This window comes from Kogia breviceps, chromosome 2 (genome assembly GCF_026419965.1).
Source record: "Kogia breviceps isolate mKogBre1 chromosome 2, mKogBre1 haplotype 1, whole genome shotgun sequence".
NCBI classification, from domain to species: Eukaryota; Metazoa; Chordata; class Mammalia; order Artiodactyla; family Physeteridae; genus Kogia; species Kogia breviceps.
Genome location: NC_081311.1, coordinates 177,375,718 through 177,401,480, shown reverse-complemented (window position 1 = coordinate 177,401,480; position 25,763 = coordinate 177,375,718). Strand labels below are relative to the sequence as shown.

The 25,763-nt window shown below is 34.3% G+C and overlaps 1 protein-coding gene and 1 non-coding gene across 8 annotated transcripts in view; one reads left to right on the top strand and one right to left on the bottom strand.

Moving 5' to 3' along the window:
- The window catches only part of ERBB4 (erb-b2 receptor tyrosine kinase 4), a 1,132,189-nt gene that overhangs the window by 279,889 nt on the left and 826,537 nt on the right, over positions 1-25,763 (top strand). The gene's annotated exons all lie outside the window — the stretch shown is intronic.
- On the bottom strand, positions 1,403-1,509 carry LOC131751781 (U6 spliceosomal RNA). Its single transcript, XR_009334338.1, has one exon. It is a non-coding gene; the product is annotated as a U6 spliceosomal RNA (small nuclear RNA).

Genomic DNA, 25,763 nt, shown 5'->3' with positions numbered 1-25,763 from the left:
GATTGCATTGTTTGTTTTTTTAATATTGAGCTGCATGGGTTGTTTATATATTTTGGAGATTAATCCTTTGTCCATTGATTTGTTTGCAAATATTTTCTCCCATTCTGATGGTTGTCTTTTCGTCTTGTTTATGGTTTCCTTTGCTGTGCCAAAGCTTTGAAGTTTCATTAGGTCCCATTTGTTTATTTTTGGTTTTATTTCCATTACTCTAGGAGGTGGATCAAAAAAGATCTTGCTGTGATTTATGTCAAAGAGTGTTCTTCCTATGTTTTCCTCTAAGAGTTTTATAGTGTCCAGTCTTACATTTAGGTCTCTAATCCATTTTGAGTTTATTTTTGTGTATGCTGTTAGGGAGTGTTCTAATTTATTCTTTTACATGTAGCTGTCCAGTTTTCCCATCACCACGTATTGAAGAGACTGTCTTTTCTCCATTGTATATCTTTGCATCCTTTGTCATAGATTAGTTTACCATACGTGCGTGGGTTTATCTCTGGGTTTCTATCTTGTTCCATTGATACATGTTCCTATTTTTGTGCCAGTACCACATTGTCTTGATTACTGTAGCTTTGTAGTATAGTCTGAAGTCAGGGAGTCTGATTTCTCCAGCTCCGTTTTTTTCCCTCAAGACTGCTTTTTCTATTCGGGGTCTTTTGTGTCTCCATACAAATTTTAAGATTTTTTTTTATTCTAGTTCCATAAAAAATGCCATTGGTAATTTGATAGGGATTGCATTCAATCTGTAGATTGCTTTGGGTAGTATAGTCATTTTCACAATGTTGATTCTTCCAATCCATGAACATGGTTTATCTCTCCATCTGTTGGTATCATCTTTAATTTCTTTCATCAATGTCTTATAGTTTTCTGCATACAGGTCTTTTTTCTCCCTAGGTAGGTTTATTCCTTGGTATTTCATTCTTTTTGTTGCAATGGTAAATGGGAGTGTTGCCTTAATATCTCTTTCAGGTTTTTCATCATTAGTGTATAGGAAGGCAAGAGATTTCTGTGCATTAATTTTGTATCCTGCAACTTTACCAAATTCATTGATTAGCTCTAGTAGTTTTCTGGTGGCATCTTTAGGATTCTCTATGTATAGTATCAGTCATCTGCAAAAAATGACAGTTTTACTTCTTCTTTTCCAATTTGTATTCCTTTTATTTCTTTTTCTTCTCTGATTGCCATGGCTAGGACTTCCAAAGCTATGTTGATTAATAGTGGTGAGAGTGGACATCCTTGTCTTGTTCCTGATCTTAGAGGGAATGCTTTCAGTTTTTCACCATTGAGAATGATGTTTGCTGTGGTTTTGTTGTATATGGCCTTTATTATGTTGAGGTGGTTTCCCTCTATGCCCAGTTTTTGGACAGTTTTTTTTTTGTTGTTGTTTTTTGTTTTTTTTTTTTTTTTTTTAAATATGGAACGCTTCACGAATTTGTGTGTCATCCTTGTGAAGAGGCCATGCTAATCTTCTCTGTATCATTCCAATCTCAGTATAAGTGCTGTTAAAGCGAGCACTGGAGAGTTTTTATCATAAATAGGTGTTGAATTTTGTCAAAAGCTTTTTCTGTGTCTATTGAGATGATCATATGGATTTTATTCTTCAATTATCATACCACTCACTTCTGGCTTGTAGAGTTTCCACTGAGAAATCATCTGTTAACCTTATGGGAGTTCCCTTGTATGTTATTTATTGTTTTTCCCTTGCTTCTTTCAATAATTTTTCTTTGTTTTAATTTTTGCCACTTTGATTACTATGTGTCTCGGCGTATTTCTCCTTGGGTTTATCCTGTATGGGATTCTCTGTGCTTCCTGGACTTGGTTGGCTATTTCCTTTCCTATGTTAAGGAAGTTTTCACCTATAATCTCTTCAAATTTTTTCTTGGGTCCTTTCTCTCTCTCTTCTCCTTCTGGGACCCCTATAATGTGAATGTTGTTGTGTTTAATTTTCATTCTTTTCATTCTTTTTTCTTTATTCTGTTCTGCAGCAGTGAATTCCACCTTTCTGTTTTCCGGTTTACTTATCCGTTCTTCTGCCTCAGTTATTCTGCAACTGATTCCTTCTAGTGTAGTTTTCATTTCAGTTATTGTATTGTTCATCTCTGTTTGTTCTTTAATTCTTCTTGGTCTTTGTTAAACATTTTTTGCATCTTCTTGATCTTTGCCTCCATTCTTTTTCTGAGGTTCTGGATCATCTTCACTATCATTATTCTGAATTCCTTTTCTGGAAGGTTGCCTATCTCCACTTCATTTATTTGTTTTTCTGGGGTTTTATCTTGTTCCTTCATCAGGGACATAGCCCTCTGCCTTTTCATCTTGCCTATCTTTCAGTGAATGTGGTTTTTATTCCACAGGCTGCAGGATTGTAGTTCTTCTTGCTTCTGCTGTCTGCCCTCTGGTGGATGAGTCTATCTAAGAGGCTTGTGCAAGTTTCTGATGGGCAGGAGTAGTGGTGGGTAGAGCTGAGTGTTGCTCTGGTGGGCAGAGCTCAGTAAAACTTTAATCCACTTGATTGCTGATGGGTTGGGCTAGGTTTCCTCCCTGTTGGTTGTTTGGCCTGAGGCAACCCAACACTGGGGCCTACCTGGGCTCTTTGGTGGGGTAATGGCAGACTCTGGGAGGGCTCACGACAAGGAGTATTTCCCAGAACTTCTGCTGCCAGTGTCCTTGTCCCCACTGTGAGGCACAGCCACACCCCACCTCTGCAGGAGACCCCCCCAACACTAGCAAGTAAGTCTGGTTCAGTCTCCCCTGGGGTCACTGCTCCTTCCCTGGTTCCCAATGCACACACTACTTTGTGTGTGCACTCCAAGAGTGGAGTCTCTGTTTCCCCCAGTCCTGTCCAATTCCTGTAATCAAATCCCACTAGTCTTCAATGTCTGATTCTCTAGGAATTCCTCCTCCCGTTGCCAGACCCCCAGGTTGGGAAGCCTGACGTGGGGGTCAGAACCTTCACTCCAGTGGGTGGACTTCTGTGATATGAGTGTTCTCCAGTCTGTGAGTCACTCACCCACCAGTTATGGGATTTGATTTTACTGTGATTCCGCCCCTCCTACCATCTCACTGTGAGTTCTCCTTTGTCTTTGGATGTGGGGTATCTTTTGTGGTGAGTTCCAGTGTCTTCCTGTCTATGATTGTCCAGCAACTAGTTGTGATTCTGGTGTTCGCACAACAGGGAGTGAGAGCACATCCTTCTACTCCACCATCTTGGTTCAGGGCCACAAATTTCACTGCCACTGCAATTTTGATAGGGATTATATTCAATCCGTATTTTGCTTCAGTTAGTATGGACATTTTAACAATATTAATTATTCCAGTCCATGAGCATGAGATATCTTTATGTCTCTTTGTGTCTCCTTTCATTCTTGCCTCAGTGTCTTATAATTTTCAGAGTAGAGGTATTTTACCTCCTTGGTTAAATTTATTTCTCGGTATTTTAATTTTTTTTGATTCAATTGTAAATGGGATTGTTTTCTTAATTTCTCTTTCTGATAATTTGTTACTAGTGAATAGAAACACAAAAGGTTTTTGTATATTGATTTTGTATGTTACAACTTTACTGAATTTGTTTATTAGGTCTAACTTTTTTTTTTTTTTTTTGTGGAGTCTTTGTGGTTTTCTCTACATAGTATTGTGTCGTCTGCAAATAGTGACAGTTTTACTTCTTCCTTTCAGTTTGGATTGCGTTTACTTCTTTTTCTTGTCTGATTGCTTTGGCTACAAAAAGCTATCAATAGTTTGACATTACTTTGTTCCCAATAAGGTCTTTATTTTTGTGATATCAAATAGTATGCCGTTGTTTGGAAAATATGTCTTATTTATCTTATTAAATCAGATGATCTAATTTGGAAGTATAATCAAAACAATTTCTTTTCTTGAAAATTTCGGGGTATTATACCAAGAATTACAGTGAAATTCCTTGGCTAGATGATAACCTTAGGCACTTTCCTGCCCATCCCCTAACACCAGCTTTTGTGAGATAACGTTTACAGTTCCCACTATTCTAACTAGAAATTGCACTGGACAGTTGATATGGTGGTGATGGTTAAGCCTTCTGAGCTGGAAAGATTTGTTTTATATTGGCCATGACACACTATTGATATTCATATAATTATAAATAATAATTATTCTGTATTGATGTGGTTATCTCAAAATATATTCCTGATCTACTAAGTTCTCTAAGATGATAATTAAATTGCTAATGGGCTCTATAATTATTACCTTGTGCCAGATCTAATGGTGCCAGTTATAGAAATGAGAATTTTGTGGGTTTTTTGGAAGGGGTGGTGCATTTTGTTGAAGTGTATCACTGAAACATCTTATTTAAATCCTGAGTTTCTCTACTAAAGCAGTCGCCTGACATGTATACATTGAAATAAGCTAAGATAAACTGGCAACCTAGACCTATTTAAATATGTGTTATTGGGATATTTTTTACCTATGAGCTTGCCTCTATTATTATGTATCAGTATGTAGTTATATTCCCTAAATTTGTACTTGAAATATGCTAAATGGGTAATTTTCATGGGGAATTATTTTCTTTTTATTGATATCCTTTTTTCCCATGTTCTGATTTCACAAACATTATGGTTTATTGAAATGCATGTTCACAAAGCAGCTCTTCAATTTAGCTTTTCCCATTTGATTAAAGCTTGTTGAGCAAGAGGCAACTGAATTTGGTTGTGTGTAATATTTTGGCATTTGTATACTCTGTGTGTGCACAGCTGTAATTTAGAATAGCTCTGACTAGCATTTAATCATCTACACTGAATATTTAGATATTTGTTTATCTGCTAAATCTAGATTTCAAAGCTCCCAAACTTTAGGTACATACTAGCTACAAAATTATATATTAGTGTATGTTCTTTTTATTACGTTTGATAGAAATAAATTAAAATTAAGAACATTATTGGAATAATATCTGATGCTGTGTGAACAAAACTGAATATAATCTCATTTTTTTTAGTTTTTACTTTTAAAAAATCTTTTGTGTAATATCTACTTAGGTCTACTTTAGTTGTGGTTTTAATTTCAAACTTAGTTGGAAGGTATTCTCTTTACTTTTAAATATTTTATTAGCTTGGGGAAATGTTCTGAGAGTATTCTACTAGTAATAATAATCCTGTCACCGATTTTACTCTTCAGTTGAAATAGGAGGCTTTTCCTTTTCAGCTCTTCATTCATCTGTAGGATGATCTCCTGGTGAGGGAGGCCATGCAATTCCATTTGGAAACATTCTTCTCAGCAGCAGTAGTCAAAGATTAGTAGTTTCAATAGGTAACTTCCTCGAGATCTCACTTTAAAAAAATAAAAAAAGTTTCCTTAGAATCCACTAAGACAGGTCCAGTCCAAGAAAGAGCCAGCAGGTTACCCTGAAACTGCTGCCAGAGTTCTCTTTTGTATTAATAGTTCTTGTTTGATTTTTGATAGAGACCTTCCTTATGGAATGTGTTTCCTTTCAAAGGGAAAGCTCTTCTGCCTCAGGACAGAAATCTGTGATGGAAAGTCATTCCCTTTGGATGATTATCTCTCATTCTTAAAGAAAAGGTAATTGAGAAATATTTTTTTAATGTCTCGTATAATAATATCCCTCATCCTTGTATTAGTTTTCAAAAAAATGAAAGTAATTTCATCTCTAGGCATAAAGTTAAGGGCAAATAAAGGGGGAAGGAGAGACAGAGTAGAGGAGGGGTGCATGCAGTTGAAACCGAGCCTCTAAGTCACTCTAACCATGATGTGATTATTTTTGAAGCACTGGCGTTCTATTAAAGGGTATTGGAGTTCAAAATGAAAATTGCTTTTGCAGCAGAGTGCACCATCAGGTCTGTGGGGACCGATTAGCAGAGTGGCTCTCTGTGTCCTATATACTATACGCCGCTTCAGTGGTTAAAGTAACACATAGGACATGGAGAAGTGAAAACTTTGATTCATAAAAGAACCCCATGTGACTCTCTGCTTGCTTTGTATTTAAAATGTGTTTGATCATTCACCAGCTACTTTTAAACTAATTCACAAAACAAAGTAATTGATGGATTAGATACAGTCTGTTTGCAGTTTCAGCAGAGAAGGGTTTTCCTGCATCATGGAAGGTATTTTGCAAATTCAGTTTACAATCTCCCTTTCCTGTCTTTTAAGTTATATTAATAAGTTTTAGGATCTACTCATTGTAATTCTTATGCTGAATGGGACTCAGAGGATGGTGTCATCTTTCACTAGTGATGAGAGGAACTGAAATATATAATTACATTTTAAAGAAACATTAGGCACCCTAAAGCCAATGGGATAGACCCCACTTCTCTCTTACTCTACCTGGCAAGTAAGCTGCTTAGAATAGGGCACAGAAATGTAGTTCTTAGGATGTGGATTCTCTATTTTACTATTATTAAATTAAATCTAAAAAAATTGATAATTGATATCCTGATACCAACTCAAATTACTTTCTTTAGAATCCCTAAGACTTTTATTGATTAATGTATTCATGTATCATCTGGTATTGGTTGTTCTAGTAGAAAAGTGACTATAATTGTAGGTCTGTATTCACAATTAATATGAAAAGGATTTTAAAGGGAAAGTAAGAAAATGGATTACTAAGCTTAAATGAAAGATAAAGCAAAAAATACAGCCTAGTCATTTTTAAGAATACAAAACCAGGATGAAGGGAAATGTTTCAATTGCCTAACTCTTGCGATGAGATCCTCTGCTTGGAACAACAACAAAACCATTTTCATTCTACAAGAGCATTGGGTTGAGCTTTCAACATATAGCTCTTTTGATTAACACAGGTAGTGGGAAATCCAGTGTATGACTCTCCCGGCTAGCTCAAGCGACGGTAAGGCCTGAATCCCTGGCCCAATTTCTTTCCTAAATATAAACATACCACAATCACTCCTTATGTCTTGTTGTGTCCTGGTGGTTAATGGGAGAGCAAGAGAACCCATGTGTCACTGTACATATCTGTACCTTGGAATATGAGTTCTTAAATCTACCTACCAAAAAATATATGAAAGTGTTACACTATTCTATCACAGCATTTTGCTAGTGAAATTTCCTTAAAAAATGATGTTACCAACAGGTTTGTGCCTGTTAATTTGCATATCATCATTGTAGAAATCAACATTAAAACATTTGAAGTAGACATATATGAGACACATTTATACGTATGATAGTTCACCTCCTTGATTACAGTTTCCATGGCTTTCAGACAGCAAAAAATGATTGCCTTTTTCATTTGTTCATCTCTACCATGCTCCCCTAGTGCCATGTATATGCACATATCATGGCACTGAGACCCATAGAAAATATGTATAATAGATATTAGGTCTTGTCCTCTAGATGGTGAGCTTCTTAAGGGCAGGGGGTCCTAGTTCTATTGATCTTTGTTTTACTGACGTAAATGAACTGCCCTGAGCACTGAATATGTGTTGACAGAGTGAACAATGATAGCACATACTTACCCTTGTGCAGCATGCTAGAATCAACCTGCATGAGACCCTCCCAGAAGGGGTTCCTCAGGGGAAGCATCGAGCTGTTAGGTGCCAGCCAACAGCCATCCAGTTCCACTTCCATCACTAAGTGGAAACATGATGAAGGGAACATTACCCACCAGGAGCCACCCAGAGTTTGTTTATTTGAAACAAAGAGTTTATAATAAGACACTTTTTAAAAATTGTTCATTCACATAGTCATTTACTGAGGCTGCTTTTCTGATGCCTATCTATTTTTATTTAATAGACTAAAGATTTGAGTGTGAAACGTTTCTATACATAGTATTCAGAGGTCTTTTCTTTCATCTCAGATTGATACATAAAATATAACATGAAAGTTAGTTCCTGTTTTATAGTATTTATGAATTTAATAATTTAAAGTATTATTTTGTTGAAATAGTATCCTTAATATAATTATGATATTTTAAAGCAGAATGAAAATGCCTAATGGTAAACCAGTCTCAGTCATTTTGACCAGGCACTGTGAAAATTGTCCATGGGAGAGTTGCTAAGGTACACAGACTCCTTGTCTATGGAGCACACTGTGTGATTCTCCTTCCAGGTATATTCATTTCATGTGCTTGGACAGTTCCACTTGGCCCAATCCCATTTTCCAGTCCAGTGAGCATAATGGCAGGGTAGAAATGAGATGTGTCTATGTGCCTTTGGTAATTACTGAGTACATGTTAATGAAGAGCTTTTTCTTGGCCTTCTACCAGCACAGTTAAATATGACCAACTAGAGCTTTTCCTTGATAAAAGAAAACCCACCAGCACAGCTACAGAACCCTATATAAACAGATTGCATTTGGATTTAATTTTGAACTAATATGAATGCAAATATTCTTAAATGTATTACTCTGTAGATCTTTACAGTTGAAGGGTTTCTGAAACTGAATGCCTTTCTGTGGCGACATCAACGTTATTGTTGGTGTAACATATTCACCTCAAGTGGATAAACATCTACAGTATATTTAAGATATATCCAGCTGTGTGCCTGGCATTGTGACTACTATACTCTAGGACCTTGAGCATTTAGTGGGATGGGCAAGCCATAGATACTTTTTAACCAATAAAAAAGTCTAACAATTACAATGGCATCTCAGAAGTGATTATCAAGACACTGTTAAAATCTTGAAATGCAAAGTAAATACAGAATGTGAGGGACTTTAATTATGGAAAAAAAAAGATGGAGTGGTGATTCTGGTGGTCAAGCAATATTTTTATTGGTTTCTCTCCTCAAGAGAGACAATTAAACATGGTCTTTGGAACTTGCTATGGGACATTAAAATATTTTGAAAATTAGAGAATAATATCAAATCAAGCATAACATTCTATTGTAATGTTTTTATATTATTGCTCATGGAAAAGGAACTTACCTTATAGAATTGTTATCTTTCCCCAGAAATAATACATCACTTATTTTCCTTTTTGATCCTCAGTTGCTTAAACATTTAATATGCTCTTAGTTTTAGAGGGACTGCAGAAACATAAGTTAGGGCATAACTGTCCTTCGTGAAAATGTTTTCACTATATCCCGAGAGGAACCTCTTTATTCCATGGATCTTTAGGCATACATATAAACATACCATTCACAAATCCAGTGTCATGGTAACCATTTTGGAGATGCTTCTATGTAGAGATAGTATATTAGTTTCCTAGTGCTGCCATAACAAATTAACACAAACTGGGTGGCCTAAAACAACAGAAATTTGTTCTCTTGGTTCTGGAAGCCTGAAATAAAAAAATCAGCATGTCAGCAGGGTTGATTCCTCTGGAAGCTCTAGGGTAGGTATTACTCTGTGTTTCTCTCCTAGTTTCTGGTGGTTGCTGGTAATCCTTTGTATCGCTTGGCTTATAGATACATCACTCTGATCTCTGCCTCCATCTTCACATCACTTTCTTCTCTATGTCTTTGTCTTCTTCTTTTTTCTTTCTTATAAGGGCACTCTCACTGGATTTAAGGCCCATCATAATCCATTATGGTCTTGTCTGGATCCTTACCATACTAAAATCTGCAAAAACCCTTATTCCAAATAGGGTCACATAGATTTGGAAGGGACACTATTCAACCCACTATAGATAGTAAGTGTAAATTACTATCTGTAGTGATTAACCAGGAGATTCCTGGAATATTAGTTTATTCCTTATTTGTTGAGAATATACAGTTTCAGACATGTCTTTAGATATATATAATTAACAGATTCTCCTTTATGTAATTTGTGTTCTGTAGAGTTACAGAGAGAAAACAGAATGTCAACATCTGATTCTATGGATCCAACTTCACACTGTACTTCACATTTACCCTCATGTGGCTCTAAAATGAATTTGTTCTTTACTCTATTTCTTATCCTACCCCAGGGTATTTGTATCCAGAAGCAGGCTGATTGTGAGACTAAACTGTTCAGTCTACTTTCTTTCAAAGCCTTGGTAAATTTTTAAAATTTTCAATAGAAAGATATTTTAACCACAATTAGTTAATATTGCTTTCATTTTCCATTCTGATTTTCCCTCTATAAAACTTCCCTTCATAATACAAAAGTGCAGGGCCAAAGATAGCAAATGATTATTCATATGCTTGATGGTGCCTGGCTGTTGATGTCTGGGGGTAGTGGAAGAGAAACAAGGCTTGAAATGTGTGGAGCTAGAAGCTAGTCTGTGGAAAGTTCTGGATCATATAGCTCATATGAAAAAAAAAAAGCTTGATATATGTTTTCCCAAGTTTGACAGCAATTCTAACGATTAACATGGTCTTACCACTAGTAGGTTGTGAAGTTGAAAGAAACTTTTAAAAACCATCTACATGAGAAAGGAAAGTCTGAATTATCACTCTACATTTTCTATAGAAAATGGTTTTGCTAAATCTTTGTCATATGAAGCGGTTATCAGAGTAATGGCATATATATATGTATATATATACATAAATATATAATATATATATATATATATAGAGAGAGAGAGTTGTATCAGTCAATAATTAAAGAGTTTATACTATTTTTGTGGAATGTGTGTTGTTTTTAGTATTTGTCAGATTTATAAAAATAAGTTGTTTGTTGGAATGTACATTCTCATTAAAACTAAATATTTACATTTGTACCTCATTTTATAAATTTAATTTTATATTCTTTTCTTAAAGAGCTCCCCACACCCCAGATTTTGTAAGCTTCAAATCCCACAAAAGCAGAATCCATTCCTGCTTTTATATTTTATTTTTCTATAAAACAAAACAAAACAAAAAAATCCCACTTACAAAATACAAAGAGTTTTTATTTTTAACTTTGTCTCTTGCAAAATAAGATCAAAAGACAGAGTTCTTATGAAGCTGTGCTTTTATAACTACCTTCTTAACTTCTCTAAGTTATAGAAACATCCGGGGGCTTCCCGGGCTTCCCTGGTGGCACAGTGGTTGAGAGTCCATCTGCTGATGCAGCGGACACGGGTTCGTGCCCCAGTCTGGGAAGATCCCACATGCCGCGGAGCGGCTGGGCCCGTGAGCCATGGCCGCTGAGCCTGTGCGTCCGGAGCCTGTGCTCCGCAACAGGAGAGGCCCGTGTACCACAAAAAATACCCCAAACAAACAAAAACCCTCTAAACAGTTATTTATCCCTGACAAATTAAATCATCATATGTGAATTGTCTTTGCCTCTCTCTCTTATTTCTCCGTTTCCTTAGAGAGTCTTTGACTGGATAGTATTTTAGTTTATTAAAAAAAATTAGTTTGGATTATTCTATTTGGGAATTTCTTTTTGTCAAAGTCAATACCTACTTCCTGCCTGAATCCTCATTTTTATAGATTGATTTTCTTTTAGGTATACATAGATGACACAGATGTTAACATTTTTTGCTCTTATCTTTCTGTTTAAACTTCCTTTACTCAATCCTACCTAAGAATGATCTTCATAAATTGCTTGTTATCAAAGTCAGAATTAGAACTCAGGTTTTCTCATTCTGAGTCCAAACTGAGTGTTTTTCATTACATATACTTGGAGTTTATTCATATCAAAGCCTTAATTTACAACTTTCATTTCTTCTAAAATAATAATTTCCCATTTCTCTATCACTACTTTTTTCAAATAACTACTTAAAGTCGTTATATAAACATTTAAAAATAGAAAACCTACTTTCTCCATCCCCATCACCCTTAGTAAGCAAACTGTTGATGGATTATGAACATGTTAAAGTAAGCTAATGCTATAGATTGAATTTTTGTCCTCTATGAATTTGTAGGAAACTTTCATTTAAAATTTGATCATAATTTTTCCTAACTCCAATAATCTATAGTTCTTCAAGTGTAAAGGCCTCACGAATTTCAAATAGCAGGACCTAACTTTTATTATTCAATAGCAGCCTGACTTTTATTTTCTCTAATTCTCTGTTCTTTTGTTTCTCATTTCCTGCTCTTCAAGTATCCTTTTGGTCTTTTAATTTTCTATTTTTCCCTAGCATACCATATTCACACATTCCATTTGTCGGATAGATTCATTTAAAAATAAGTAAAATTTTAATTTTCTCTCATCTCTTTTAACATGGACATTCTGTAACGAACATTTTTTTCATACATCTGTATAAGACGTAGATTTCTTACTCTGTATTCTTCCCATTGATTTAAATCATATCACTTAATAAATACTTACAACAAGGAGTAGTACTATTGATTTTGTACAATTAAACAAAATTGCAAATAACAAATTAAAAATCCTGGAATACTGTCTTCCTCTTTTTTTATCAATAAATAATTTCTAGAAGTTGGAACTCACTAAATATTTAGAATGCTAATCAATGAAAATGTTTCAGATGAATTTGTTTTTGTTCAGTTATACAATGTATATTGTATTTTTGTCCTTATTTATTCTTTCCAATAAATATATTCTCATGGTTGACTCATTAATTTTCAGCAATAGGAACACAAGTCATTGTTTAAACAGGTGCTGCTTTCTTAGATATGGGTCAGAGCATTTAATGGGCTATACCTGGAATTTCTCAACTTAAAGTGTGCATGTGTATGTGTGTGTGTGTGTGAAAGAGAAAATGTTTTTTAATGGATTTTTAAATCCTTTTTTTAGTTTGTTATTTTAATATCCCATGTTCAAAGAAAGTGACAAACACTAAGATAGTATTTTAATTCATGTATGGCATAAAGTTTAATGATCTGATAAAGAGCATTAATTAGGTTCTACTTTCCAGCATTTTATTAAAATTCTCAAATATACAAAGTTGAAAGAATTTACAGTAAACATTCATATAACCACTTCCTAAATGCTATAACTGGCATTTTACTATCCATCTATAAATTCATCTTTCTTCTCTTTTTTAATACATTTCATGACAAGGTGAAGCTATCAGCAGATTTCAAATCCCATTTTGTTTCTTGACTTTTTTTGAGACTCTTCTTATGGCTTTCCTCAGATATTCATTGTTTGAAGCATAGGGAAGGCATGTAATAAATGGAAGATATAAAAGCAATTAGTATTAATCAAAATTGTATTAATATATGCTAATTCATGAGTTTTAGATGCACTGAAAAAGAGATGCTAGAAATGCAAGTTGTAACATTATTTATGTACCAGCTAAATAATTTCCAAAAACACGTTTCATTTCATGACCTAGATTATACTACTTAGGCAGTTTTAACTGGATAGTCCCAATGTTCTATTCAAATCTAATTTCTTTTGAAGGAAAAATAATGAGTATTTTCCCTGGCTTGTTGTAATGAATTTTTTTAAGCTTACCTTTTATTATCTATCCATCCATCTGTTCCAGAGTTTTGGAAATAAAGTGGTATGATTCAAGGGGGGGAAAAAAGATATTCAGGACACTGAGGACTATAGTTTTTCAATTACTAAATAATCTACAAAGATATACAATATGAAGATCTTTAGAAATTATACCTCAGATAATAAATTAAGATTTATTTTTACCCCTTTAAAATGTAAGCTATTTATCATTTGCTGCTAAATTCTTTCTGACATGGTGTATGTTAATTTTGTTATCACTTATTAAAATTGTATGATAGTTTTAAGTAAATAAATGTTGAATTTTTAACAGATATTTATAGATTCAAATTCTCTTCCTTCGCTTCTGCTAATGTAACTAAGGAGAACTCTTTAATGAGAAGGTTTTGAAAGGAGTAAAATATAAAAATATTGTTTTGTAAATAGTACATGAAATTATCCAAGACTTATGGTATTCAAAACCCTTAAAGTTTAAAAGAAATCTTTTTTTTTTTTGCTAAGAATAGGGAAAGAATCATAAGTGTACACTTAATTTTCAAGTATATTACTACTAATATCCCTATAAACAGTTTTGTACACAAGCAATAATTCATACACTAGGGCTTTGAAATATTTTCAAGCAATTTCTAAACATCAGAATTCTTTGTTAAATATCTTTTAATAGCAGGATGAATGAGGGATTGTGAAGTAGTGAGGATATTTTCTCAAGGACAAATACTTGAGTTAGTGACACATCGGGGACCATTTTTATTGATTCACCATCCCAGTCACTTAACCACCAGACCGTGCTTTATTCACATTTCTTCCACATATTCATGCATTTAATGAGATTCTGTTTATTTCTCCTTAGATTACCACAGTAGGTAATATATACATTTTACAAAGTACAAAGAAGTTTGTTTGTTTGCTTTATTAAGAGAATTGAAGTTTATGTGTGAAGCATGACACTGCATTTAGAAGTGAATTCCTAACAATTCCTTGATTGTTTATGCAACTTGGTGCAAGGTGGTTAAACTTTCTGGGTCTTGGTGCTTATGGTACTAAAGTTTTTGTAAATTTTATTTCTTGGATAAAAGCTCCTTTCAGAGATATGGAAATACAAACTTTTGAAGAACCTAAAAATGGGAGTTGCAATTTGGTTTCTAAAATTATAGAAACTAAATACTACATAATAGAAGCACTAAATAACAGAGGATCTGAGTTGCTGATTGAAGATTGTTCATCAGAATTCTATCAGCTATTGAAAAATCTTGACCTCAACTGAAAAAAGTGAACACTAATTACTTCAGAATTACAAAACATTGTGAGCAAAGTGATCATGGAGTCCAAATTTATTTAAAGTTCATATAAAATTCATATTATTTAAGATATCATATAAAGGATTACAAAAATCAATCCAGATCTTTAAGTAACTGGAAACAAAATTCTTCAGCTTTAGTCTTTCTGGAATCTACAAGTTTGGGATTTAAGTAGTTAGAATACTGATTACTACAGATTCCCTTCACTTTCCATGCAAATATTATATTTGTTAGTATCTGTTTAGGCTATGATGAGGTTTTTTCTGGGAAATTTGCTAACTTTACTAGATCATTCATTCATCATCATGTTGTGAGAAACGCTTAAGTTTTGGAGTCATGTGGATCCAGGTTGGAATCCTGGTTCTGCCACTCATTAGCCCAGAAGATATTAGGCTGCTGATTTACCCTTCTGTTGTGTTTTCATCAACGATGTGAGGATAACAATAACTACCTCAGGGCATTATTAGGTAAACTGAATGAAGCCTATGGTGTAGTGCTTAATACATATAGGTCGTCAATAAGTATTTAATAATAACTCACTTCCTTTCCATCTCTGGAAGAGATTTCCAAAGGAATGCACAAAACTTTCTTCTCTTTCTTATTCCCGTGTTGACACCCTCACCTACAATCCTTCTTTGTTTCTGACCAACTAACTAATTTTCTCTTGACCTAACTCACTATCACCCAACAACAAGAAGCAACTGATATCATTCCTTACATAATAAGATGATGTTGTTTATAAGGATGATGATGATGATGATTAGACAAATTATTCGACTCAGCAGACCAAAAAGAATAATGCTTTATATGTTAATAGAAATTACTAGCTAAGAAAGCAATTTTTCATTTATTATCTTATAATGGTTGTTGTGAGAATCAAATGAGATAGTATATGGAAAAATCAATTCTCACTCTAGAAAAATAAACATTATCTATATTAAATGACACAAAATATTCTATATGTCCATACTCAATGATTTGGAAGTGTTATGTTCTTAAATACTTCTTGCATCGAGAGCTGATAGCATATTTTGTCTTAAGGTAAAAAAGTATTTTATGTTTGCCCTAGGTTTCTTATACGTACAATAGAAATGACTGGCAGATTAAGTAAACTGTGTCATTTGTAGCATAACATTATGGGGAAAACCTGGAGTTGTATTAGTTAGAAAATGAAAATTTGCTGAATTAGTCACTTTTTGGTCATTGTGGCAAAGCATTACTTTTATTTCAGTTCATCTTAATGGTGGTAATTAGTGATGTAATTATTTTTATGAGTACACTGTAATGTAAAACAATGAGAAGGATGTCATTGATGTAAACTATTGTTATAAAATATTGAACTCTATTTTACCTCACTTAATGCCATGGACACATACACATATACATATATATAAAATTCATTAGGTAGATAAATGTGGGTATATCTGTGTCTGTGTATGTTAAGGTAGATTAAGATGTAGCCCTATAACCGTTAAATGATCTAAGGTAGAATGATTTACTCTTTACTGGGCTCTTAAATAGCATCTGAATGTCCTAATAAAATTAGACTTTTTCAGAGAATAGTTCACTCACGAAAAAAAAAAGACAAAATATTTACTGTACAATTGTATTTTTTTAAACATCTTTATTGGAGTATAATTGCTTTACAATGGTGTGTTAGTTTCTGCTTTATAACAAAGTGAATCAGCTATACATATACATATATCCCCATTTCTCCTCCTTCTTGCGTCTCCCTCCCACCCTCCCTATCCCACCCATCTAGGTGATCACAAAGCACCAAGCTGATGTCCCTCTGCTATGCAACTGTTTCCCACTAGCTATCTATTTTACATTTGGTAGTATATAGAAGTCCATGCCACTCTCTCACTTTGCCCCAGCTTACCCTCCCCCCTCCCCATGTCCTCAAGTCCATTCTCTACGTCTGCTTCTTTTTTTTTTTTTTTTTTTTTTTTTTTTGTGGTATGTAGGCCTCTCACCGTTGTGGAGCACAGGCTCCGGACGCACAGGCTCAGCGGCCATGGCTCATGGGCCCAGCCGCTCCGCGGCATGTGGGATCTTCCCAGACCGGGGCACAAACCCGTGTCCTTTGCATTGGCAGGTGGATTCTCAACCACTGCGCCACCAAGGAAGCCCTGCTTCTTTATTTCTATCCTGCCCCTAGGTTCTTCATAGCCTTTTTTTTTTTTTTTTTTTTTTAGATTCCATATAGATGTGTTAGCATACGGTATTTGTTTTTCTCTTTCTGACTTACTTCCCTCTGTATATCTTCTTTGGAGAAATGTCTATTTAGGTCTTCTGCCCATTTTTGGATTGGGTTGTTTGTTCTTTTTTGATGTTGAGCTGCATGAGCTGCTTGTAAATTTTGGAGATTAGTCCTTTGTCATTTGCTTCATTTGCAAATATTTTCTCCCATTCTGAGGGTTGTCTTTTGGTCTTGTTTATGGTTTCCTTTGCTGTGCAAAAGCTTTTAAGTTTCATTAGGTCCTATTTGTTTATTTTTGTTTTTATTTCCATTTCTCTATGAGGTGGGTCATAAAGGATCTTGCTGTGATTTATGTCATACCGTGTGCTACCTGTGTTTTCCTCTAGGAGTTTGATAGTGTCTGGCCTTACATTTAGATCTTTAATCCATTTTGAGTTTATTTTTGTGTATGGTGTTAGGGATTGTTCTAATTTCATTCTTTTACATGTAGCTGACTGGTTTTCCCAGAACCACTTATTGAAGAGTCTATCTTTTCTGCATTGTATATTCTTGCCTCCTTTATAAAAAATAAGGTGACCATATGTGTGTGGGTTTATCGCTGGTTTTGTATCCTGTTCCATTGATCTATATTTCTGTTTTTTGTGCCAGTACTATTCTGTCTTGATTACTGTAGCTTTGGAGTATAATCTGAAGTCCAGGAGTCTGATTCCTTCAGTTTCGTTTTTCTTTCTCAAGATTGCTTTGGCTATTTGGGGTCTTTTGTGTTTCCATACAAATTGTGAAATTTTTTGTTCTAGTTCTGTGAAAAATGTCATTGGTAGTTTGATAGGGATTGCTTTGTGTAGTATAGTCATTTTCACAATGTTGATTCTTCCAATCCAAGAACATGGTTTATCTCTCCATCTGTTGGTATCATCTTTAATTTCTTTCATCAGTGTCTTATAGTTTTCTGCATACAGGTCTTTTGTCTCCTTAGGTAGGTTTATTCCTAGGTATTTTATTCTTTTTGTTGCAATGGTAAATGGGAGTGTTTCCTTAATTTTTCTTTCAGATTTTTCATCATTAGTATATAGGAATGCAAGAGATTTCTGTGCATTAATTTAGTATCCTGCTACTTTACGAAATTCATTGATCAGCGCTAGTAGTTTTCTGGAAGACTCTTTAGGATTCTCTATGTATAGTGTCATGTCATCTGCAAACAGTGACAGTTTTACTTCTTCTTTTCTGATTTGGATTCCTTTTATTTCTTTTTCCTCTCTGATTGCTGTGGCTAAAACTTCCAAAACTATGTTGAATAATAATGGTGAGAGAGGGCGACCTTGTCTTGTTCCTGATCTTAGTGGAAACGGTTTCAGTTTTTCACCAATGCGAATGATGATGGCTGTTGGTTTGTCATATATAGCCTTTATTACATTGAGGTGTAAGTTCCCTCTATGCCTACTTTCCAGGGTGGAAAGTTTTTATTTTTATTTATTTTATTTTTTTTCATAAATGGGTGTTGAATTTTGTCAAAAGCTTTTTCTGCATTTATTGAGATGATCTTATAGTTTTTAATCCTTCAATTTGTTAATATAGTGTATCACATTGATTGATTTGCATATATTGAAGAATCCTTGCATTCCTGGGATAAACCCCACTTGATCGTGGTGTATGATCCTTTTAATGTGTTGTAACTTAAGTCTTAAACCAGGAGAGTGGTTTGTAAGAAGTAGCCCTTCAGAATGACAGTTCTTCTGAAATTGGACCTTTATAGCATGCCTCTTATCCTCTTTTAATACATAAACACTGTGAGCCCTGGATTTTTGCAGTATTACGGAGAGATCTTATTGCTTTTTGAAAGCAGGTTAGAAACTTTTCTCATCGGTGGTACGCTATATTTTTCTTATGCCATGCTTTTAAAATACATAAACAAAATTACAAATTCATGGGGAATCATGTCAGGAGCTCTTCTGAGCCAGCAATAGAGCCTGGATATTGCTGCCCTGACGGGGTTTGTTCAAATGATTGTGATCCCACAGTAGAGCAGATTAAGCCATTCTAACCTGGCAAGTGAGAGCAGGTGTGGGAAAAACAGCACAGCAGAGTCATAGCAAAATGTTTATTACCACTTACAGGACTGCAGTTTTAAATAATGCTATTTGTTTTGTTTGTTCTCTTTGCAGTGTAATCAGTGTGTCAGATCCAACATAGATGTTTCCATTTTTACTTAACCTCTATTCCTTTAATTTTTGTTATTTAATTAATGGATTGGTGTGAAATTAGGTTCTGTGCTGTAGGTGATATTCGGTAAATAAAATAAGGAGTAAATCCTTTGGCACTGAGAATTGTTATGGATTTTGTTTGTTTTAATGAGAGACTTTAACATTTTAAGGAGGTTTTAAAATTGTATGTATATTTATATGCTCTTATAGGAATATACATACCTATAATCAACTAATATATTTTTAAAATTCTACTTACCTCTATTTTTTAAAAGAAAACCTAAATAATTAGGCATGAATAACTAATTTATTATCTTAACTTCTATGCAAATGCTAAAAGATACAGTGATTAGGACTTGTCACTTCAAGTATGCTCTGCTAACCAGCAGCATGGGTATAACCTGAGACCCTGTTTGAAATGCAAAATTATAAACCTCACTTCAGACCTAGTGAATCAGAATCTGCATTTTTAGCAAGATCTCAGGTGATTCTTATGAACATGAAATTTTGAAACAGTTTGGTTTTGATGGAGAAAAGGGGCAAATTTACTTATTCTCGCTGCTTTTTAAAAAATGTATATATATAAATGGAAAAACTGATGAGATGAAAAATGCACTAGAATTCACAGTCATATCACAAACAACTACCTGCACCTAATTTGCAGATGTTCATTCACCTTTTATTTACTTCAGTGTTGTTAAATATATATTTTTTCTTTGAAGTTACAGCTCCCATCCTGACTCACTTTTTTTGTTTTCTTGGATCTAGATACAAAATAAGAGGGTTAATGGAAGTTTATGCCCAGTTTTAATTTAACATATTCATAAATGGGCCCTGGAACTGTTATTGATTAGGTAGTATCACTTTGGCAACTCCTATCACAGGGTGTTTATCCATATTAAATAGAGTAAATCTGCAGACATTTAGATTCTAAGAAAAGTAAGCTAATGAAGCATGTAATATATAACTGAAGAGTTTTTTCAATGAAAACATAGGATGTAGAGGTCAACCTGTCATGGTATTAGAAGAAATGCAAATGATATTATTCAAATTGTCTCACAAGACACTCATATTAATATAGTCTTTGATTACATGTCTGAGTGTGTAGTATCTTTAGTTGATGCCCTAAGGAAATGTGGCACTTAACTTTTCAGTTTTTACCATACATATACCTGTATCAGAAAATAAGCTCGGGCTTCCCTGGTGGCGCAGTGGTTGAGAATCCACCTGCCAATGCAGGGGACATGGGTTTGTGCCCCGGTCCGGGAAGATCCCACATGCCGCACAGCAGCTGGGCCCGTGAGCCATGGCTGCTGAGCCTGTGCATCTGGAACCTGTGCTCCGCAACGGGAGAGACCACAGCAGTGAGAGGCCCACATACCGCAAAAAAAAAAAAGAAAGAAAATAAGCTCTGTCATACCTACACAGTGTCATCTGTGCCTCTACTTGCTGTCTTCTATCCTGTTATAGATGAACTTTCCATGCTTTTGATTTAGGTCTTCCCCTCTGTAGCATAGAAGGGTATTGTTATTCCTCCTATCTTTAAAAAAAACTTTCTTCGTATCCCACTTCTCCCTTTGGCTATCACCCTGTTTTCTCTTTCCTTTACAGGAAAAAAACCCAACAACACCTTTGAAGTACGGCTAAATTTTGCTATCTTTAAATTTTCTCCTTCATCTTTTTTTTCTGAAACTACCCCAGTTAGACATTTGACCTTAGTCATACCAAAACGGCTCTTATTGAGGTCAAAAAACTATCACCATGCTGCATGCTCAAATTTTAGTTTCATCTTACTTAATTTATCAGCAGCATTCCACATAGAGGTCGTTCTCTTCCTGAAACACTTTAAGTTGGCTTTCATGACACCTTAATTCTTCCTATCTTTCTGTTCTTCTCAGTCTACTTTATTATTCTTTTGTCCTCACCTCCTCTACCTCTACATGTTGGAGTACCCCATTGGGCTGAGTTTTAGGCATCTTTTTTTCTATGGTCATATCCATCCTCATGATTTATTTAATGCAATATGTTGAAGTCACCCAAATGTATACCTTATCTCAGTAAATAGGAATCAGATTCTCCCAGTTGCTCAAGCCAAATATCTGGGTGTTATCCTTGACATCTTTCTGTCACAGCCCACATCCGAATGTCAAACGTTCTGAGGTTCTATCTTCAAAAGGTATCTAGAATCCAACCACACCTCATCACCTCCACTCTTATAAGATGATACTCTTGTTAGAGCCATTCTTCTCTCTTCCTTGGATTATGCAGTGAGCTTTTATCTGAAATAAGGAAGGGTCTCCTTTCTTCTACTCTTGCCCCACATTGTTCCATTCTTAATACAAAAATCAGAGTATTGAAATAAATCAGATCAGGACACTCCTCTGCTCAAAATTTTCAGTGGCTTCCTATACATCTTACACTAAATCAAAAAATGGACCTACAAGGAACTACATGGTCTAATTACCATCACTTTTCTAACCTTATCTCCTACCACTTCCTCCTTGCTTGCTTCTATTCTTCAACACTGACCTTCTTTTCACACCTGGAACATATCAGGCACACCCCTGCCTCAGGACCTCTGTATTCGCTGTTACTTCTGCCTGTATAGGTTGCTCCTACGTGGCTCCATTTCTCACTTTCTTCATGTAGTTTCTCAAAAATACTCCAAGCAAGTCCTGGTGTTGACTATCCAATCAAAAATTGTAACTTCTTTGACACTATCTGTCCTCTTTGCATTTTATATTTCCCCTATTCCTTACTACTGTCAAACATATTACATATTTTACTTGCTTATCTTGTCTGTTTTCTCTCCCCACTAGGATATGAGGTATTTGAAGGCAGAGACTTTAAAAAAAAAATTTATTCTGTTTCTAGCTGTTTTTTAAGTGTCTAGAATACTGCCTGGTGCAAATTAAGTACACAGTATATATTTATCAAATGAATGAATGAACAAACAAATAAATAAATATTGAATGCTTTTAGATTCATAGGCAGGTATGCTAGTTTTTAGTAAACTTCTACTGAAAGCACTTTTGGAAATGAAACAGCAAACTGTATATGTAATTCTTCCTTAAAAGAAATTGAGTTCCTTATTGGAATTCACAATGTAAAGAAATTTAAAACTGAGTCACACATATCCTCTACAGAATAACAATACTTGAACTTAGAAAATTTGGAAGAACTGTCTACCCACCAATTTGAAGCTGAGCTGCTATTGCCACTCGTAAGCTATATTTAATAAACTCCAGTCGTAAGCTATATTTAATAAATAAACTAAGTCCATGCTTGTAGGCCATAGTTTAAAACTTCTTCAAAATCTCTAAAAGTTATAGAACTATTTGATTATCAAGATCTTTTAAAAATAAATTTGTGTTAATCATATTTAATTTTGAGAAATGGAAATAAGAAAGCAAGGGGACGGGGCTTTTCCTCTTTTACTTTATACCTTCCTGAACAGATAGTTTATTTTTTTGTTTTTGTTTTTGTTTTTTAACACCATAAGCTTATTAGTCTTTTGAATAAAAACAGGCAAAAACAACAGGGATGTTTGTGTTTGCTTTGGCTAGAGCATAAAGAGAAGATGATTGACTTCATTCAAATATTGCTTGTTTAATAACTAAGAATAAATGAATGCATGAATTTAGATTGGATGTTATTTGAATATTATCATTTCAGATTGTATCATTTTACATTTGTTTAATATTTCCTGAAACTAATCATGGTGTGCCAAATTCAATATATAATTTTGCTACCCAATGGCATGGTATTTAAATATCTGGCGATCTCAAACACCTAAAACAGAATATAAATAAGGAAGCAAATAGGTAGTTTTCTGAGTGACCAAAGTTGATATCAGAAAGTCACTGAGGGAAATGTCAAGCTCTCTACAGTTCCAACAGTTCCCTTAGAGCTAATTTATACATTTTTCACAATTATGTAAGCTTTCAAACTCTATACCCAGTTGGAAGAGTAAATTAATAGACATGTAAAAGATTATTTTTTGTCAGTAGCTGAGAAATATCAACTGGCAGCAAATGATGAAATAGAAAACCCATAACAAATGTATATGTAGGAATTGAAAAAAACTAATATTTTATAATCACTGTGTGGGAAAAATGACTCCATATCCTCAGAAACTCAAAGGATATCATTGTGTTACTGCAGGATATAATTATTCCTGTTCTTTATGATTACCTTCAGTTATCAAGAAGTTAGATTGTGTTCAATACATTATGTTTAAGAAGGCAGGAAAGAATCCCAAATATTTTTCTTAAAAAAAATGATGTAACATTCAAATAATTAAATCCCTACCGATTAAGTAGTTTATTGTTTGTAATTATTGAACAAAGATTAGGTGCGATGATTAAATAGATAGTAATATGCATATTTATCTTGAACTATATATACACAGTAATATGTGAGTATACATAACATGGACCTTTAGGTTATACAACTGATTTTGATTGCCTGTTAATTGCATGTAAGCTTTTTGAAATTGTCAGATTTCTTTGCTATATACATACTCACAAATCTGTATCTAATTTGCTGTAAATAAAAATATATATATATCATAGCAGACTGATATCCTTTCATATGTAGTGATCCTGTATTTGTTCACAAACACAATGAAATGCTTAATCTCTTTAGTTTGTGGGTTAACCCATAAATGGTTTCTGAGATTCTTGAATTTTACAAATATAGAGAAAGCTGTGAGTTGTGAAATTTCTGTTGTTCCATGCCCAGTTGAATCAGCTCTATGTACACATATATCCCCTCTTTTTTGGATTTCTTTCCCATTTAGGTCACCACAGAGCATTGAGTAGAGTTCCCTGTGTTATACAGTTGGCTCTCATTATCTATTTTATACATAGTAGTGTATATGTGTCAATCCCAATCTCCCAATCCATCTCATCCCCTCTTTCCTCCTTGGTATCCACACATTTGTCCTCTACGTCTGTGTCTTTATTTCTGCTTTGCAAATAAGATCATCTGTACCATTTTTCTAGATTCCACATATATGCGTTAATATATGATATTTTTTTTTCTCTTTCTGACTTACTTCACTCTGTATGATGGTCCATCCACGTCTCTGCAAATGGCACAATTTCGTTCCTTTTTATGGCTGAGTAATATTCCATTGTATATATGTACCACATGTTCTTTATCCATTCCTTTGCTGATGGATATTTAGGTTGATTCCGTGTCCTGGCTATTGTAAATAATGCGGCAATGAACATTGGAGTGCATATATATCTTTTTGAATTATGGTTTTCTTTGGGTATATGCCCAGTAGTGGGATTGCTGGGTCATATGGTAGTTCTATTTTTCAGTTTTTTTAAGGAACCTCCATACTGTTCTCTGTAGTGGCTGTATCAATTTACATTCCCACCAATAGTATAAGAGGGTTCCCTTTTCTCCACACCCTCTCCAGCATTTATTGTTTGTAAAAGCACTGACAAGGGATTAACCTACAAAATATACAGACAGCTCATGCAGCTCAATATCAAAAAAAAGACAAGCAACCCAATCAAAAAATGGGCAGAAGACCTAAACTGGCATTTCTCCAAATAAGACATCTAGATGGCCAAAAAACACATGAAAAGATGCTCAACATCACTAATTATTAGAGAAATCCAAATCGAAACTACAATGAGGTATCACCTCACACCAGTCAGAATGGTCATCATCAAAAAATCTACAATCATTAACTTTCTATTGATTAAAACATTCTTGTTTCACCTAAGTTTCTGTTGTGCTTTAGTCAAATTTTCTCCATAGCAATGTCATCAATTTTGTTGTTGCCTTACTCTTCTCACCCTAAAATGACAGGAACCTAAAAAAAGAGAAACAAAAACTGCCTGCTTTCCCTCTCTAGCTAAATGTATGTCCCAACATTTCTTCTCTATGTCATGAATGATGTTTCCCTTTTTATGGTCAGAATGTCTTTCAAAATATAAATTCAATTTTAAGGGTTTTTTTTCTAGTACTTAAGTTCTTTCCAGTTTCCATTATTATATAAATATACACACATATACATGTATGTGTATGGGCGTATACATATATGTATATATAACCTATTTTACAGAATTACTATAGTAATGTGTGATAGATTTGTATTTAACTTGCTTTTCTAACAATAAGATGAAAGTACACTGATATTCTTATGGTTATCAGGATTGCAATGGATTTTAATTACTATGTTTCATTGTAAACAGTAAGCTATGTCAATGAGTGTTAACAGACTGAATGAAAGTCATTTGATGTTTTAGTCTCTGTAAAAATAGCACCTCATCAATTAGTTACTGTATAATCACATTGTAGAAATCAGCTATTAGACTATGAAATAGAATACCCCACTCTCAAATTATGTGTGTAGTTCATCTAACTTCAAAAGAAAAGATAAATATATGTAGAAGATTCTGGAGAAACTATAAAAGTAATTAATAGGTTGCAGCAGAGATAACAACCCCTATAGGTCGGCAAGAAGGGATTCAGTTACCTAAAGACGCTTACTAAGAAGGAGGTAGTGTATCTAAACCTGGAATAGTTGGCATTTTGATAATTCTCTTAGTAGTAGTCCAAGTTTAATGACCGTGCTGAGCACCTATAACCTTTCTAGATAGATCTTACTTATTTCCCTCACATCTTAAATTTTCTCTTTAAGTGGACAATTGAATTTGCAGTGACCTGGGGTATATGGTAGAGAAGTAGAGGATTGTACTGTAACCCCAACATTGTAGTCTAGGCTTGGGAAAAGCTTCTGACATTGAGGCATCAGTAGATAACTTATGTTTAATTATATCACAATCAGGGCTCATATATGTTATAACCACTATAACAATGTGATGAGATCAA